Source organism: Buceros rhinoceros, unplaced genomic scaffold, assembly GCF_000710305.1.
Source record: "Buceros rhinoceros silvestris isolate BGI_N320 unplaced genomic scaffold, ASM71030v1 scaffold24791, whole genome shotgun sequence".
In the NCBI taxonomy this organism is placed as follows: domain Eukaryota; kingdom Metazoa; phylum Chordata; class Aves; order Bucerotiformes; family Bucerotidae; genus Buceros; species Buceros rhinoceros.
This window is the reverse complement of record NW_010396308.1, coordinates 4,660-10,552: the sequence shown is the minus strand read 5'-3', so window position 1 is coordinate 10,552 and position 5,893 is coordinate 4,660.

Sequence of the window (5,893 nt, the reverse complement as noted above, 5' to 3'; positions counted from 1 at the left end):
CTGAGGGCTTCCTTTTGCTGTCAGGGTCAGCTGGAAGGGAGCAGCCCTGGGTAAGGAAGCGCCCTGCTCCCTCCCAGAGACAGCCAGTAAACACCTTTCCCCCAGGACACCAGCAGATCCTCCCACGGAGCATCTTGCCTCAACAGCCTTCCGCAGAGGTGACCTGTGCCTGGGTGCTGCCTGCCAGAGCCACACCAAGGAGCTCCACAGTTAAATCGGGCCTGGACGAGGTCTGATGGGCCCTCAGCACCCTTGTGCAGCACACCCTGCTCTACCGTGTCACTCTTTGTCCCCATTGGTACTGGGATGTGGTGACTCAGGGACACAGGCTCATGCAGAGCAGCACTCTGGGGCCAGGGAGGAGGCACACCCGCAGCCAGCCTCGGGGCACAGCTGGGGCCCCAGGGATCTGCTGCAGGGTTGCTAGTGCATGCGTCACCCAGACTGCTTGGGCACCTCACCGCTCCCACCATCCCTATCTGCGGGCGGAGGGAGACTTCAAGGGCTGGGTGCTGCCCGTTGAGGATGCTCCGAGCCCAGCTTGGGGTGCGAGGCTTGTGTGCTGTCCCGGAGCCAGGTCCGTCAAGGTCTCTGCCAAGCAGAGGAAGAGGAGGTGGTGAAGGGCAAAGTGGCTGCGTGAGGAGAGGTGCCCCATCCATGGTGGCCCTGAAGCCAGTCACTTCCTGGGCTCCCACCCTCCAGTTTCCCACCTCCAGGAGGTGCCCAGGGCAGCGTGGCACTGCCTGCCCGACGTGTGGCTACAGGGACAAGTGCTTGGCAGAGCCTCTGCTGAGGCCTTTTGCCCTGTCACCAGGGTCTGTCTCATCTCCAGTATCAGCTCCAAGTTGAAAAAGCTTGAAAAAAAAATACACAAAATTCAGGGCTCACCTTCACCCACACTGCAGAGCAATTTCAGTCTCCAAACTGTGTTCTACATCAGGGGCTGAGAAATACCTGCCCATATGTGACCATGGAAGGTTACCAAGGATGACAAACCTCGCTTTGGCAGGTCTGCATCCACCCACCAGTGTCTGCATGTGCAAGAACACTGAAAAAGCCACCGACATAGAGGACTTAGACTCTTTCTCTCTTTACATGAAAAACCAAAGTAGGGTCTGGGTCTAATTTCCCTGCACCTCTGGGTGAAAATGTCCCTGGGAAAAATGTCCCAGGGAGATTCTCTCCCTCTCCCCATAAAATCAACATATTTTAAAAGAGAATCATCATCACGTGGCTTTTAGTTGCACGCTGAGAAGCAGATGCTGCGTCCACCAACTCACGGTGCAGGAAGGAGCTTGGCTCTTCTGTTTTGGTGAGTGCAGAAATAGATGAAGCTGAAGGTGCATTAATTTATGGGCTTCCCCATTGCCCCTGGACACACAGACGCATGCACGTGGACACACGCACAGTGGCACGTGTGCTATAAGGTCATTTATGCAACCTGTACCATGGTTGGATTTTGTGTCACTAAGGGAGCGGCAAAGACCGCTCAGAGTTGGACCAGCTCAGCCACACATCAACTGCCCTCCAGCCTGTCCCTGGTGTCCACACGGGCCCAGGAGACCAGCCCAGCCTGGATTTCTGCTGAGCCAAGCCTGAAGAAACCAATTGGTTGGTGTTTTGCTCCATCTTGGCTCAAGGCAGAGAAGAACCAGCTCAGAGAGTCATGGCCACACATGTAGGAGAGCATGGCTTACCCCTGGGAGAGGGTCCCCTGCCCTCTGGGATGCTGCGAACACCTCATGTGTGCGGTCCTGCTGCAGGAAAGCTCTTGGCTCCTCTTGACACTGAAGCACCACCAGTGCTGGCTACACCGACAGCACCTGCAACATCTCCACTGGGGATGGAAACGTGTGGTGGAAGAGGACAAGCCTTAGTGAAGGGCGATGCCTTCAAAAGGGACCTGATATGGTCTGTGGCCCATTGGTTCTACCCGGGTGAAGAAATTCTGCTCCAGTCCCAGACCTGAGGAGATGGTGCCGGCTGCGATCCCTCAGGGAAAATTGGTGTGAATTTTACCCCGTTTCTCCAGTGCAGCCAATGAGAGCCGTTCGTGGGTGTGAGCATGCATTGCGTTTCCCTTCTTTCCTTCTGGGTGCGTTATAAATCTTGTAAGGAGTTCAAGCTCTCTGGGTGCCTGTCCTCCTCCTCTCCAGGCTGTGCAGCTTTCCCATGGCCTTGGCCAGCAGGTATAAATACATTCATCCTCCATGAGAGCAATGCAAATAGGAAAAGGAGGAATTAATCGCAGGTTACTACGATTACTGTGACTAATCCTCGAAGCCAGAGCCCCGGCAGCAGCGCGGCTCCTCAGAGCAGCACAAACACTGCTCGGCAGGGCTTGGACACGTGGCGTATTTCACCAGTGGCCGTGAGGGAGACGTGAGCTGCTGCTTTGGGCGGGAAAATATCAAAGTTCACCTCATCCAGGGTTGGGGAGGAAAGGATGACGCTGAGCCTGGGCAATTCTGCCCATGCTGGGCTTACTGCAGCTGGACGGCACCTGGGCTGCACCACCAGCAGGTTCCTGTGCGTGGAATGTGTCCTTCAGAAAGGCCGAGGTCTTCCAGGTGGGCACCAGAAATAATCCAGTGAGAAAAATAGTTGTTCAGGACATGAACTGCTGGAGAGGAGGTGTCTGAGATTTGCTTGCTTTATGGACGCAGAGGTCTCCAGACTCAAATCACCCGTGAGACGGCTCTTAGCTGTGCTGAAGGACATCAGCTGGGCTTTGCTTCCTGTAGGTGAACTTACTCTCTATGTCCTGAATGGGGTTGATGTCCTTCCTGCCATCCTCGAGTCCTTCTTTTATTGGGAACTTCTTGGAGATGGTACAGTGGTGCCTAGAGGTCCGTGACTGAGCATCGTCAGAGGTAGATACGTGCTCCACTACGTGGAGCATTCAAACGTGGTTGTATCTGTGTAACATTCACAGAGTCTTAAGCAATTAGTTAATGAACCAGCAAAAAAGCAGTTGCCAAGCCAACCCAAAGCCCAACGTGTTCGTCTGGGCGATGCATCTTGACAGCTTTTTAAGAGAAGTGGGTCTCCAGCAAACCTCGCTGTGGCTTTCTGTGATCCGACTCTCCAGGGCTGCTCCAGGGGTTTGGATCCCAAACCAGAGGTTGTGTGAGGTGAGTGAAAGGACTGAGCTCTGCTGCCTGTGACAGGGAAAAGCCCATGGTTAGGACCACCCGACTCCTGTAGGACCTCGGGCAATTCCTACGGCCCATCACCCATCCACAAACAGCTCCATCTTCCCTTTCCACATCAGGCCAAGGTGAGATCCTGGCACATGGCAGCAAAGGAGCATTTCTGAGCAGCAGGCGTTTGGTCTCCTGACTTGCTCTGGAAAGAAGGGCTTGTCCCTGGCCGCTGGCACAGGCCAGGCTTGGGTCAGCGCTAGAGCAGAAATAGCCCCTGGCTGCAGCATCCCTCACCCGTCCTGGTGCTCCAGGCTGGGGTGGTGGCCAGGACAAGACTTTGTTGCACCCAGTGACTGCTGGAGCTCAGAGCTGCTCATTAGGTTTCAGGATCTTTTTGAAGCAGGATAACGGGCTCGGGGCATCCTTAATGAGTCAACCTCGGTGCAGGCTGTGCTCGGTCACAGCTTCGTTGGTGTGGGCACAAGTGATGACAGGGTCGGTTCCTCTTCCCCCGGAACCAGTTGGAGACGGGGGGCTGGTTGCTGCTGCCACAAACAAGCGAGGCAAGGCAGGCCTGGAGAAAGGCTGCCCGGTCAGCGCGGTATAAATAACGTGGGCTAAGCCTCTTGGAGTGACGTATGGGCTTGAGTCCTACTAGGCCACCGTGTCACCAGCTTCTGGCCCTGCTTGCAAATGATGCAGTGGGTCATTTTCATGCCACGCGTCACCCTGAGAATGAACCTGACTGCAGGTGGTGGGTTGGAGGAGGTGGTTGCTCTCCACGATCACACTTCTAGGACCATATTACTCAAGAGCACTGGAGGTCCCCTGCTGGTGGGTGAGATGTGCTCCTTGTCCATAGGCATTGATGTTGTCTTTGCAGTGGAGGATGAGTCCAGTGCTATCTGTATTTTCTGTCCTCAGTAGAAATTGTAGTTCAAATTCTTCCAGCCTGAAGGACTGCAGCGTGGTAGGTCCTCGCAAGCCACGTGTTGAAGGCACTGGGTGAGATACGCGTATGCATTTTTTCCCCTGAAAACTGGTTTATCTCCAAGATGAAAAGCTTGACTGTGAGCGTCACCGGCTGACGTTTGAGCCCAAAAGCTCTGGCTGGCCAGACCATTTGGGGACACGGGCAGCAACATCTGACCTGCTAACGCGGGGACATGAGAGCACTGCTTCCCTGGAGGCAGCCGGGCTTGACTCGAGGACCTTGGGGAAGGGAGGAGCTGCCGTTCCTTTGGGAGTCTCTTGCTGATCCTAAACCAAGTGGGGAATTGGCTCCAGGATACCTTCCCTGGTGTTGCTCATCCTGGGTAGCTCGTATGTGCCAGCATCTCTTCTCCGGGTTAGGTGTGCCCTTGCCAGAGAGGCTGCTTGGAAATTGCCCTGCTCTGAGGACAGGTCCAGGTGTCTTCTCAGCTCTGGCCTTGGCCAAGCCCCAGCTCCGCTGTTACCAGCCCAAACAGCCCCAGGGAGCAGCTGTACCCTGCTGGACTGTACCTTTTGAGCTCAAAATGCCTAGTATTCCCCCTTTCCATGTCCTTCCTGGGCACTCACGAGCAGCTAACAGGCCACTCTTCCCTGACTGGGGGGTTTAATGGTTGCTGCAGGGACACCCGGGAGGTGCAGGTCATGGCCACATCGCCTCCAGAGAGGACACTGTATCGCACACTTTTGCTTGGGTTTGTGTCTTGTGCCCTCCAGTGCTTTGCCAGGGCCCCGGGACCTCTTTGGAGGATGCTCTGGGGATCTGCCCCGTTCCTGACCCTGGGCTGTGCGCTGGGCCTGGCAGCTGGTGGAAGAGCAGACCTTTGGAGCCAGACCTGACCTGTGGTCCAGGCAGGAGAGGACATGGATTTAGGGGAGGGCTGTGCCGGGCTGCAGCAGGCTGGGAGCAGGGCTGGCCCCTGGTGCCAATGGGGTCCCACCTCTGACCAGGGGATGGGCACCCGAAAACCACTAAGCTCAGAGCTGTCACCCTCAGAGGACCCAGGTCTGCTTTGGGAGGCCCTTCTTGGTGCCAGGGTCGGGCTGGGGGGCGTGACAGCACTTTTGGCACTGGGAGGTGCACAGCTGGGCACATCGCATCACATGCATCCGGCTCAGCCCGTACACAGAACAGAGAGTCCCCACAAAGCCAGGTTCTGAGGACAAAATGTCCCCTGCCCTGCATCCCCATCCCCCCCTTGCTGCAGCTGGGAGCACCACGCCAACCCACCACAGGAACTTTTGCACCGACACCTTCTCCTGGGCTGCAGGATGCTTGTTCTCAGCCTCCTCCTTCCTTCCTTCCCCTCCCAGCCCCGCAGGGTTTCCATCGCAGGGGCAGGATTTCTTTGCGGCTGCTCCCAGACCCTTCCCAGCATGTGGGCCACCACCATGGCCCCGCTGGGCTAAAGGATGTGACCAAGGGCAGGCAGGACCCCGAGTTCGTGGCCAGCATCCTTCTGGGGCTCCCTTGAGGCAGGTGTCACTGGGAAGGAGATGGATGGGCACCAGAAGGAACTGCTGCCTCTAAGTTTGCAGCAGGACAGACAGTCCAGCAGTGCTCCCAGTTTACCCCTGCTGGCACCAGTCCCCACCCAGCACTGCGGCTCTGAGCCCCCCTGGCGTGTTAGGGCCTCACTCAGCCCGGGAAGTCCCTGTGGGGTGTTTGGGTGGTAGCGTGGCGAATGAGCCCAGCAGCGTGGGGAAACCCCGTGAGCATCACCTGCAGGGTGGCTGCGAGGCCCCGGCCAGCCCCG